Here is a 13,855-nt window from a genome sequence, read left to right on the forward strand (position 1 = left end):
AAAGAAGAAATTTGAATATGATTCTGAGTCCGAGAAGGAAGATGGTGATGCATTCATTGCAACTTTGGCTACTCATCTAGGTAATAACGCATGGTTAATTGACTTAGGTGCATCTTTTCATATGAATTCCAATAAATATTGGTTTTTTGAATACGAAGAATTTAATGGAGGCAAGGTGTACTTGAGTGATGATTCACATTTAGACATTGTTGGTTGAGGTAAAGTTAGGATCAACTTTCCTTATGGTAGAATAAAAAGGATTAGCGGTGTGCTGCATATCATTAGTTGAAAACAAAATTTATTATCTATGAGAAAACTGATCGGTGTGGGTGTGTAAGTAGTCTTTTCTAATGTAGGATGTAAGATGATTAAGGGTGCTATGGTGATTGCTAGAGGTGTTAGGTTTGACATTTTGTATAAGCTAGAGGCATACACTGTTGAGTGTAATAACAATTTTGTAAAAAGTAAATTTGTGGATACTTCATTGGAAGATTTGAGGGTTTCGTTGGAAGATTTGAGGGTTTCACCTTTAGCGGATGAACATAGCTTTTAGGTACCTAAGGGTGCTCTTTCTTGTGAAGAAAAGTTACCTATAGAGAAGACTATGTTACGACACCAAAGACTTAGCCACATTGGAGAAAAGGGTTTGAGGACCTTGAAAGATAAAAAACTTGTTGAACGTTTGAATGATTATAATCTTGACTTTGATTTCTATGAGCATTACATTTATGGAAAACAAAACCGTGTTCAGTTTTATTCAAGTTCTTATAAAGCTTGTGGTATTTTGGATCTTATTCATTTTGATGTGTTTGGTCCTATAGATGTTCCTTTGATTGGAAAATCCACATATTATGTTTCATTTATTAATGATTTTAGTAGAAGGACATGGGTATATCTTTTAAAGAGTAAATTTGAAGTTTACAATCATTTTAAAGAATTTAAAGCAATTGTTGAGTTGTAGACTGGAAATAAAATTAAATGTCTGAGGATAGATAATGGTAGTGAATTTTGCTCTAATGATTTTGATAGATTATGTAAAGATTGTGGTATTAACAGATAGAAGACAACTCTATATTCTCCACAATAGAATGGAGTTGTAGAAAGAATGAATAGGACACTAAGAAGGCTAGGACTATGTTGAGTGGTGCTGGTCTAGAACAAAATTTTTGGGCTGAAGTTGTTGCCACTTCTTGCTACCTAATTAACAGGTCTCCTACATCAACTCTTGTTAATAAAACACCTATGGAAGAATGGTCATGTCACAAGCCTTCATTGAGACATCTTAGAGTTTTTGGTTGCAAGGCATATGCACATGTGCCAAAGGAGAAGGGAACAAAGTTGGAGAACAAGGTTATGAAATGTATCTTCATCGGATACAATTATGGTGTGAAAGGATACAAGCTTTGGGACCCTATTGCACAAAAGCTAATTCATAGTAGAAGTGTTAGTTTTAGAGAAATTAAGTCTCCTTTTTTTATATTGTAGCCAAAACAAACTCAATAGAAAGATGTGATTCAATTCCCTTCTACACCTTAAAGAGTTGAATCAAGACAACTTTATAGGCAAGAAGTTGAGGAGAGATCATCTAGCTCTAAATCTTCAGAAGAGGAGGAAGAACCTCCAACTCAACTTGTTCGAAGGTCTACAAGACATAGACAACCACCTACAAGATATTCACCTAATGATTGGAGATGTATTTTTTCTTTGAATACTAGTGTGGATGAACCTAGATCTATAGAAGAGGCATTAGGTATGAATTATGCAAAATCTTGAAAGATTGCTATGGAAGAAGAAATTGAAGCTTTGAAAAAGAATGATAAGGATGGAAGGCTATTGGTTGCAAATGGGTGTTTAAGAAAAAGATTGGTTCCGATGGAAGCATTGAGAAGTATAAAGGAAGGTTGGTTGCAAAAGGTTGTTGGCAATTAACACTCTATTGGCTGGTTTCACTATGTTGTCATTGATGGCAACATGATTTTGGGTTCCGGTTTCATATGGTGTATTGGCAGGCACTTCACAGATTCTACATCAACATCGGCATGATAGAAGATTTCTTTGGTCTCTGACAATGCAGGGCGACATGATATGGTAAAGGTCATTGGTATTGGAGGTCCACACATCTTGGATCTGACATCGACAAACTTGTTTTAATGCTTATTCATTTATGTTATATGGCCAACATGAAACATGATATTGTATATATCTTTGTAAGCCAACATAAGGCATAAATTTGTATAGGGTATATAGGGGAGATTGATTAGATCATTTTGTATGAAGTATAAGGATAGACATGTGGAATAGATATATGGATGTGATGTAATGTGAAATATATTAGAGAGACTATGTATGTGAGGAATTCATTGTAAGGGTTATTCCAGTACTGAGGTTTAGGGTTTTAATCGGAACAAACAGAGCTTAAACCAAAACTGCATTCTAGCATAGGAGATGCTATACTAAGCAGTTCACACTTCTCCAGATTGTTGTCTGGATTATTTTGTAGTTAGTGAAGCTCCTATTGTGATGAGTAGTATGCTCTAAGCTGTAAGTCTTCCTGCAAGTGCAGGCCCATCATATTTTGTAACATCTCTTCATATGGCTAGTACATTGATATTATGGCTCACAAATCCCATCGTGATTTTTCCTTTTTGAGGTTTTCCACATATAAATTTGTGTGTTATGGTTCTCATTTTTGTGTTTGTCTTATTGATTGCATTACTTCTTTCAATTCTATTTATACTGGTTTACCGGTTGGTGTATAAATGTTTTGTCAAGGCTAAAATATTTTATTCTGGTATAACATTGATTCCCCCCCCCCTCTCAATGTTATTGGTTTCCAACAATTGGTATCAGAGCCTTGTTCCTTAGAGGAAGTTTAGTAGCTTGACGAATATCCTGAAACTGGAATCATTGAATATGGCTTTAGAGAAGCAGCTTGAGATGGCACTTGAATATTATGATGCTGAAATATTGAAGAACTTAAAGCTACAAGATGAGTTGAATTCTGCTAAAGAATTTATTCTTGTCCTACAAGAGAGACTATCATCTGTTCAAGCTAGGAGAAAGGAACTTTTGCAAAATCAGGATGATGAAGAGAAAAATGCACTTAAGGAACAATGGCAGAAATTAAGTTAGGAGAACATGGTTATGAAGAATGAAATGCAAACTATGACTATGAGGTTATCTAAGGATATTGAGGACATAAAGAAAAAGGAAGAAAATCTTGTTGTATCCCTGAAGAACAAATTTGAAGAATGTGGTAGGTTGACTTATGAAAATGAGATATTAAGGTCTAATTTGGTACAATCCTGGAGCAATGAACAAGAGCTTGAGAGACAAATGATAATACTAAGAGATGATTTAACTACTACAAGTGAGTACAAAGAAAAATTCAAGATCATCTTAGCACAACTTGATGATTTACTGAAGAGACAGAGGTAGATTGGTGATTCTAGTGGACTTGGATTTGAGCAAGGACTGAGTTCAGGTACTACTAATGAAGATCAAAACCATAAGGCACCGGTAAGGCAATTCAATGGCATTTGTTTTGACTGCAATAGATTTGGTCACATGGCTAGGCAATGTAGAAACAAAACAAATCAGAATTATGATTTTGCTCCCGATAAATGCTCTAAATGCAATAAAATTGGTCATAAGAAAGAAGATTGCAGAATGAATCTAAAATGCTATGCTTGTGGAAAATTTGGACATAGGGATAATTAGTGCAGGTCAAGCAATTTCACTAGTTTTAGCAAAGCAATTCAAAAGAACAATGTTACATGTTATACATGTAATTAAGTTGGAAATATTGCTAAGTTCTGGAGAAGCAGAAATCCACCGATTGAGAATGGAGGATCATATGATAAAGGAAAAGAGAAGGTTAGTGAAATCTGGCAAAATCACACTCAGAGATGGGTTAGAAATACTGAAGAGAAATCATCAGATGGGAATGCCTCGGTTACCTATCCGACAGAAGAGGTTGCTCGTGCATGGGTAGTGAGCTCATCCAATAACTAAGGCAGATGCCTTAGGGGTAGGCAAATTTCATGGAAGATAATGCATATGCCCCTAGAGGAGATTCTTGAAGATGTTCTAGATATTGGAGAGGATTATCCAGAATTGATATATTCAGAGTGAGATTCGGTATCATTCACCGACAGTCATTTATGTCAACAAAAAATTAGGGTTTTCTCGATGGATAAAAGGTCGATTACACTTCATTATTATTCACCCAGCATTTAGAGTAGTTTCGGAGCGATTCAGAGCAACTTAGTGCAATCAGAAGCTATTCAGAGTCGATCATATTTCTTCTTGAGCAATCACACTGGCTTCTGGAAGGATTTGTTAGAGGTTTTCACTGGCAGCGTTCTAAAGGTATTTTTCTTGAATCATGGAATTAGGATCATCTTCTGCTCCTATTTTCGTTGCAAATCCAACTGTAGTAGAAGTTAAGGACCGCCCCAGGCCAATTTTCAAACAGTATCCACATGTGGCTACCAAGGAAGATTTGGTTGGAGATTTTTCTTGTGTTCTGGAGGGAGTGGTATATGTGGAAGATGTTAGAGCCTAGATTCATTGTCATATAGAGGACTTATTCACTTCGGAGATCAAGGTGATGTACATGAATGAACTCATGGGAGAATCTAGTAAAATCAAACCAACATATAAACACATCAAAAAGATCTAGGGTTCACTGATATTCTGGATATTTCGGAGTTCGAGGATGAGATTGTCAGATATGTACTGAGCAGAGTACATGGGGAATTCATATGGTTGGACTGACCCTACAAAATCACTAAGGAATCCATCCGGGCAATTACTGGTTGCCATTGGTAGGGCAACATCTGGATAAGAAAGTATCAAACGACTTTGTAAGGAATATCACCGGTGCCACATTAGACAAGAGATCAATGAAGGTGAGCACCATCACCGACATTGACATCAAATTTGGAAGCATGATTATAAGCTACAAGGTAACTTAGTCTAACCGACTAAATTCAGTTTCAAGTTCATGTATTTTGGCCGCATATAGGACGATGAGAGAAAATATCAAGTTTGATCTTTGTGATTGGATGCTTGAGGAGTTATTGATCAATTTAGGGAAGATTAAAGTTGAGAAGAAGGGCACTTTCTGGTATGGAAATCTATTAGTCTGCTTAATGTTATACTTTTTGAATGATACCCCTGGTTCTAGAAGGAAGCAATGGTCTTTTGACATCCTGGTAGGAAGACAGATAAAGAAATCAATTGCTTCATTGGGAAGTCTTAAAGATAATAAGGTATGGGGTTACTTCAAGGCTTTTCAAAAATCTATGAGGTCTAAGACTAGAATACCTAAGCATATAGTAGAGAAATACTCTACCGACATATGCTTTATGATTAAAAAGGATGTAACTCTCATGGAGGCAGTCAAGCCCTAGAAGATTTGGATAGAGGAAATGGGCTATGAGGTGGATGCATTAATTCTGGATGCATATGCAAAGATTCCAATAGATGTAGTTAAAGATGAAGCAGAGAAACCTTGTGGAACAACACAACAAAAGACTCTTGAGGTTGAAACAGAGTTCAATTGAAAGAAGAGGGAAAAACAAGAAGGTAAGGCAAAAAAGTTTGTATAGCAAGTTTATAAGGACATTAAGACACTCATTGATGTTGTCCTAGAGAAAGAGAGAAAGAGGAAGGATCCGATAGTTCACATTGAACCTGTGACTGCAGATTCTGAACTTGAAGATGAGACACCATTAGCATTCAAAAGGTTTGTGAGGAAGAAATTAGAAGAACTTAAAGTGGAAGAAAAGAAACAACCAGTTAGGAAGGTTACCATCAAATTACCGGCATAGAAGTAGGCACCCAAGGCTACATCATCAGCTACATCCGGTACTACCAGAAGGAGGAAGAAGAGTGACATTGATTTGGCACTAGAGACTGGTAATGTAACAATTATTCTGCCTAAGACTTGTGCTGAAATTATTGATGAAATTACTAAGGATGGGATGTTGAATAATGTTGTCTTATTATGACACATTTAAAAATGATGAATTGAGAGAGATAGAGGAAGAAATTTCTTTATATTTAGATATCTATAAGAAAGCATTAATTGAAATAGAAAATCAAATACCGACAGAGCAATACAACATGTTAGATACTAGAAGGTTATATGCGATGCAAGAATACAAACACATTAAGATGCAAGAAATTCTAGCTATATGTGTTGCTATAACTCCAGATGAGATGGAGAAGATAATTGAGGCTGCAGACAGAAAGGTCTTTAACAACAAACATGGAATAACTAGCCTGATGTTAGGAAGGATGAATGAAATAATAAAGGAGACACAGAAGGGTTGGATAAATTTTTTGGGAGAGCATATAGGATTCTTCACTTCATCGGAGACAAAGAATGCTGTTGTAGAGACACCAACTGAAGGGAAAGGTAAAGGGATTATGGGTACTCCACCCTCAGTTTTGAAGAATATCAAGATAGTGGAAATTGAGCCACCGGTTAACACAAATGTACAGAAAAATACAAAGACACCAGTTAATGCAGAGAATATTATACATGATACTAACATTGAGGAAACTTGTCCTCGGGATACTAATGTACAGGTTGAGGATGTTGTTCCTAGAGAGGAATTGATAATTGCACAGACTGCACCAAGTGGTGAAGCCACTGGTGCAAGTGAGGAGGTAATAAAAGTTAAATCACCAAAAAAAACATGGGAATATAGTAGGGAACTAGTTGCTGGCACATCACTATTGATAATTGACACTTCTCTAGTGGAAAATAAAAACATCACAGGGATGAGTCCCAGGGAACTAATGATGATGGCTTCTCAGAAACTGATGAAGGAGGGAACTATAGGCAAAGGGATTATAGATCAATCCATAATTGTTTTACATAGATTGGTCCCAGAATGTAAGATTGAAAATGAAGAAAGCCCTTTCGGAAAGCTTAAGATAATAACAGAACGCATCTCTAAAGATTTTCAATCATTATAGTAGATCTCTAACCGACCTGCACTTGAAAAATTCACTTTGGTGAAGAGAGCCACTTTTGATCAGATCATTGAGAGAGAGAAGAAAAAGATTGAGAAGTTAATTCCAAGTGAAAATTCTTTGAAACAAGGTACTAACATATACAGGGTATGTTGCAATACAGAGATTCTTACAACAAAAGTAGATGAAAGATAAAAGAGATAGATGACAAAATTGCTAATATTGCTAACTCTTTTGATGGACTACTTTCACTTACAACATCTATTGATGGACAAATTTTGACTTTGGAGAATCAAATATCTTCTCTTGAAAATGAAAGAGATAAGATCATGTGGAGAGCCAGAAGTCTCAAAGGGTTGGTGAGTCCAAGATTGGATTCACTTGGTGTACATAAGAGGGAATGCATGGATATGCTTGGTAAGCCCACACCAGAAAAAGTTAATGAGAAATAATAACTTGCATATTTATTGAGTGGACTTGTATCTATCTCTGGCACATTAAAAACTGATTGGGATACTTATGTGGAGTTATTGGAGAAAGCTTACCCAGAAATATTCAAATTGATCAAGCTTCGATAAGACATTTTTTGAGGTATTCAGTATACAGTTATCATTCTTTGACATTCTTTTTACAATTTTTGGGCATTGATGTCAAAGGTGGAGTAGTATACATGTGAAAAAGAATGAAGGGTTGCATACATTAGGGGGAGTTACAATTTTTTTGGATTATTGGAGCATTTTGCATATTTAGCTCAAGGGGAGTAGGGCAGGATGAAATCGACAGTTGAAACCATGACTATTTTTTCACATGAGTGTTGCCATCAATACCAAAGGGGGAGATTGTTGGCAATTTACACTCTATTGGTTGGTTTCACCATGTTGTCATTGATGGAAAAATGATTTTGGGTTTTGACTTCATATGGTGTACCAACAGGCACTTCACAGACTCTACACCGACACTGGCACCGACACCGGCGGGATAGAAGATTTCTTTGGTCACCGACAATCCAGGCTGACATGATATGGTAAAGGTCATCGGTATTGGAGGCCGACACATATTGGATCCATCATTGGAAAAATTATTTTAATGCTTATTCATTTATGTTATATGACTGACATGAAGCATGATATTGTATATATCTTTGTAAGCTGACGTAAGGCATAAATTTGTATAGGGTACATAGGGGAGATTGATTAGATCATTTTGTATAAAGTATAAGGATAGACACGTGGAATAGATATATGGATGTGATGTAATGTGAAATATATCAGAGAGACTATGTATGTGAGAAATTCATTGTAAGGGTTATTCTGGTACTGAGGTTTAGAGTTTTAACCAGAATAGACAGAGCTTAAACCAAAACTACATTTTGGCACAAGAGATGCTATACTAAGCATTTCACACTTCTCTGGATTTTTGTCTGGATTATTTTGTACTCAATGAGGCTCCTATTGTGATGAGCAGTATGCTCTAGGCTATAAGCCTTCCTGCAAGTGCAGGCCCATCATATATTATAATATCTCTTCGTATGGCCAATGAATTGATATTGTGGGTCACAGATCCCATCGTGGTTTTTCCTCTTTAAGTTTTTCCACGTATAAATCTCTGTTATGGTTCTCATTTTTGTGTTTGGATTATTGGTTGCATTACTTCTTTCAATTCTGTTTATACTGGTTTACAGGTTGATGTATAAATGTTTTGTTAAGGCTAAAATATTTTATTCCAGTATAACACTGATTCACCCCCCCCTCTCAGTGTTATTGGTTTCCAACAAAGGCTACTCTCAGGTTGAGGGTGTTGATTATTGTGAGATATTTTCTTCTGTTACAAAAAAAACATCCATTAGATTTTTTCTTTTTATAGCTGTTGCTTATGATTTAGAGGTTGAGAAAATGGATGCAAAAACTACTTTCCTTCATGGTGATTTGGAGGAGGATATTTATATGACACAGTCAGAGAACTATGTGGTGAAAGGTAAAAGTAATTTGGTCTATAAATTAAAGAAATCTTTGTATGGCCTCAAACAGAGTCCTAGGATGTGGTACCAGAACTGCAATACATATGTGTTGAGTTTGAGATTTGAGCATTCTAAATTAGATTAATATGTTTATTATAAATCTTATGGTGATCATTTCTTGTACATTGCATTGTATGTTGATGATATATTATTCATTGGTAAAGGGAAAGGTATGATTTCAGAACTAAAGTCTCAGCTCGCTACTAAATTTGAAATGAAAGTTCTTGGTGCTGCAAAGCACATTCTTGGGATGGAAATTAGAAGAGATAGAGTCAACAGAAAGCTATGGCTAGTCCACAGTAAGTATGTGAATTCATTTTTGTGGAGGTTCACCATGCAATATTGTAGACTATTATGTGTTCCTTTTACAATTTGAACAAAATTATCTACTTCAGGTCCTACATCCCCATTGAAGATGGAAGACATGAGAAGAGTTCCTTACTAGAGTGTAGTTGGAATTTTAATGTATGTTATGGTTTGTACCAAACCAAACATTTCACAAGCAGTGGGAGTTCTTTCTAGATATATGTCTAATCCTGGTAGAGTTCATTGGGATGCAATCAAAAGAGTATTCAGATATTTGAAGGGTACCTCAGAGTATTCTTTGTGTTATCATGGCAATTTGGTTAGAGACGCGACTTCCCTTGATTCACGGTTATGTGGATTCAGACTGGGCAGACGATATTGATAGCAGAAGATCCACTAGTGCTTATGTGTTTACTTTATTTTGTGGTACAATTAGTTGGATGAGTAAGTTGTGGTTGCTTTGCCCACTATTGAAGTAGAGTATATGGCAGCTACTCATGCTTGTAAAGAAGCATTTGTTTTAAGAGACTTTGTTCAAATATTGGAATAAAACAAGGTGTAGTGATAGTTTATTGGGACAGTCTATGTGTGATCTGCCTAGCTGAGAACCTAACATTTCATGCCTGGACCAAACTTATTGATGCTCAGTATCATTTTATCAGAGATATGGTCGAAGATGGTGGGGTGAAGATGGTTAAGGTAAAAACTTTGATGAATGTTGTAGATGCTTTAACTAAGGTTGTGAGAACAAATAAGTTCAGCTAGTGTTCAAAGTCTATGGGCCTCATGGCCCCTAGCAATAGGTTTATTATGTTGATACTCTCTTCTCTCTTGCAAGGTGTTTGACAAGGAGAATGTTGGAAAAAATGGTGTCTCAACCTTGCATTTACATGATGTTATAATTTATAGTAAGTTTTTGTTTAATCACGAAATGGTGCAAAATTATTCTTGAAGCTTTTGGTTGGCTAGATAAGCATTCTGATAAAGTTACGTTGCAATATCACAACTAGTTTTGAAGATATTAAAGTTTCCATTTTGGAGGGTTGGAATGAAAGGTTCAAATTTAATTTTGAGGACTTTAGAGGCCTGGAATGCCTTGAAAAGTGGGTGTAAATGGCGTAGCAATTTATGAGGCAATAGAGAACTTTCCAATCTTTTCGGTGCTTCAAATAGTTTGTCAATAGGATACACGGTTCTCAAGTTATGGCCTCCAGAGGTTTGTACTCCTTAAATAGAAAATATAAAATGTATCGAACATATAAATGAGCTGTAAAAGGGAGGGACATGCATTGATGTGTTTTTTAACATGTCATAGGGCATCCAGAAGGGAGATAAGGTTGGCTCTACTTTTATTGGGTAGTTTTAGCCCATGGTTTTATAATACCGTTTGACAGTTTCTTGTATTGTATCTCTTATATATGAGGTGTGTGAGATAGAGGTTGTGCATAAGAGTCTTATGATGATTGAGTTACCTTTGAGTCTCTGATTAGTGGTACTCTTGTGAAGAGATTTCTCTAAAAGTATATTGTAATCTATTATTGATTGCTGAATAATATACCGAGTTGCTTTTGGAGTGAGGGGGTTTTCTCCTGAAAGGGTTTTCCCCACGTAAATCACCACGTTATGGTATGCATGTTATTGTGTTATTTATGTTAAGTTTTTGTAACTATTGTAATGATCTGTAAAAGTTTTTGCATTATCCTCCTCTCAAGGTTAGTGTAGGAAGTTGTTCTGCTACTTAACTTCCTTACAAAGATGTCATCTTTATTAAAGATATCCTCTCTTTTAAAAGGTAGATATCTTTAAGAAAATATCTCTTCTTTCTTTAATCATGCATCCCTCAAATAGATCTAGCTACACTTGTTGTAAGAAATCTTGTTTACAACTATCTCTTCTTTTCTTAAAAGAGTTGTGTCCTCTTTAGCTTGGAGTGTATGTACATTGTTGCCTAAAGGATATCTTCTCAGTAATGAGGGTGTTTATCATTGTTCTTTTCAACCTTAAGATATCAACATAGGGCTATGTTGATGTCTTAAGGGGTCATATATGTAGCCTCCTTGCTACTCATTTTGCAATTGAATTTTACAAATTTCCTTACAAACAACACTTTGTTTGGTTATCCTTGCTCAATTTTGTGGATTTATTTATAAACAATGCTTTATTTGGTTATCCTTGTTCAATTTTGGATATGTCCTTATAGATAATGCTTTTTTTTATTATCCTTGTTTATATTGTACCAATCAATTACCTTGTAAAAAGAAAGCTTCACTTGGTGTAGAGGATGGTATTTTCTACTCTTGAAGTGATGAACTTCAAGGAACAAATCAAACTTTTCTCTACCTCACTAAACTGGTGCTCTGGTGAGCTATAGGATGTAAACTATAAAACTATACAATCAAGCCATGGATACCTCTGAAATGACCTTTGCTAAGTCTTTGTTCTGACAAAACTGGGACACTAGTGTGGTATGCTAATGTCCTATAATAATAGATTACATAGATTGTACAATGGACATGGACATAACAATATTACTAAGCTAATGACATCATGCTGAATAAAGGAAACAATATGAAAGTACAACAACTAAAAGAGAGAAAGAGAGGAGAAGAAAGACCATAGTCAGTCCATGATTGGAGCCTCTTGCAAAGTAATATCCTTCTCTCAATCACAGACCTATAAATAAGCAAAAAGGAAAAATGTTGGGGTTGTGTTAATAGGCCTGTCTTAGTCAAACCACCATTTCAATGTTTCCATCTCCATGGACAAACAAGATAATAGCCATGAATGAAAGGAAAATGATAAAGGTGGAAATAGATAATCAAGATAATTGATATGTTAGATGGAAATTAATGGACATGCAAACAAATAGAGAGAGAGAGAGAGAGAGAGAGAGAGAGAGAGAGAGAGAGAGAGAGAGAGAGAGAGAGAGAGAAATCCCCTTTAGCATTCAAGGAACTACCACTCGGATGAGTGGAGTTGAGTCCTAACAACTCTCCAAAGGTGATAATGGTGGATCCTGGAAAAACCTATGAGAGATGTAGAAACTATGCCAAGAGCTCAAGGAATTTTGCAAATGATCAAGAAGTCCTGAAAACATCTCAAATGAGTGAGATATAGAGTTTAGGGAAGAATCTTGATGTTAGTGGCCATGGAGAAAGGCATTAAAAACTCTTCTAGGTGCAAGTCTCCATGACACGCTAGTGTCAATAAGTCAAATGGTCAACATGATGAAAAAAAGGCTAGATTCTAAGCTAACAAGGTGATCCATGTGGAAAAAAAGGACAAGGAGACAAATAAAGACTCTAATCATCTTAAAGTGAAGGCACTTATGTGGCATGAAATTGCATGGGGTGCAATTTATGATGTTAAATTTTGCCCCCACTTTAGCGAGAATATCATTATCAAGAGATGTGAAGCTAAAGTAGAGAGTTGTTACCGAGATTGCAAAGGGGAAGAAAAATTCGCTCATCAGATAAAGTTGCCACCAATGAGATAAACTTGAAATTGCTTTAGATTTTGGTAGGCCATTTCATCATAAACACGTTAGCTCTAGACAAACGTGTTAGATGAAAATTTGATAATAAAATGATCAGACATGAAGCATACAAGATAGCATAATAGAAATAGATCCTTCTTAATGGAGGAGAACCCCATATTATAAAAGATACAAGATAGTGTCGGTATGGGTAGCAAGTTGTGTTATGCTAGATAGCTATACAATAGGGTAATCATAGATTGATTTGATAAGCAATGGATTGGCCCCCACAAAAGGTGACAAGATAAACAGATCAAGTGGTTTGACCCCCACCAAGGCAAACAAGATAAATAGATCAAGTGGTTTGGCCCCCACCAAGGGAAACAAGATAAGCATACTAAGTGGTTTGGCCACCACCAAGGAAAACAATATGCTTGCAAGATAAATAGACGCAAATGTAGATATGAAAATATGATAGCCCTGTCTTAGAATGGTATGCATGGAAGGCATGTCATTCTAAGGAGAACAAATGTTGTTGCATGTCAACATAGTGAGATGTTTCCCTTGGAATGCCATCTTTGATGCATGACACATAAGACCCACAACATTGACAAAAATTTAAGGGCGTAGGGGAATCTGATTATTTGGCATCATAAACCATAGCAGTAGGATAAAAGAAATAATATAGCTGCAGATGGGTATTTCATCATAATGCAAAAGTTCTTGGATCTAAAGAAGGAGACATGAAGATAGAGAAAATAAAAAATTTGGGTCAACATGGAAGAAGGCCTAAATGCCCCATTGTCCCTGAATGTTGAAAATCAAGACTCAACAAAGATAAGAAATAGATTAATAGATAGAAGAATTTGCACAATGGAAAATCCCCTATATCAGAGCACCTACAAAGTAACTTGGGTCCTCTAGGAGAGCACAACATATAAATATAGTCAACCTCACATTTCCAAGTACCAACAAAGTAACTTGGGTCCTCTGAGAGGAAAAAAACATGTAAAGAAAGCATGGGGGAACACAAAAATACACACACGCTAAGATACAAGATAGGAACA

The sequence above is a fragment of the Cryptomeria japonica genome, chromosome 6, assembly GCF_030272615.1.
Source record: "Cryptomeria japonica chromosome 6, Sugi_1.0, whole genome shotgun sequence".
Lineage (NCBI taxonomy): Eukaryota > Viridiplantae > Streptophyta > Pinopsida > Cupressales > Cupressaceae > Cryptomeria > Cryptomeria japonica.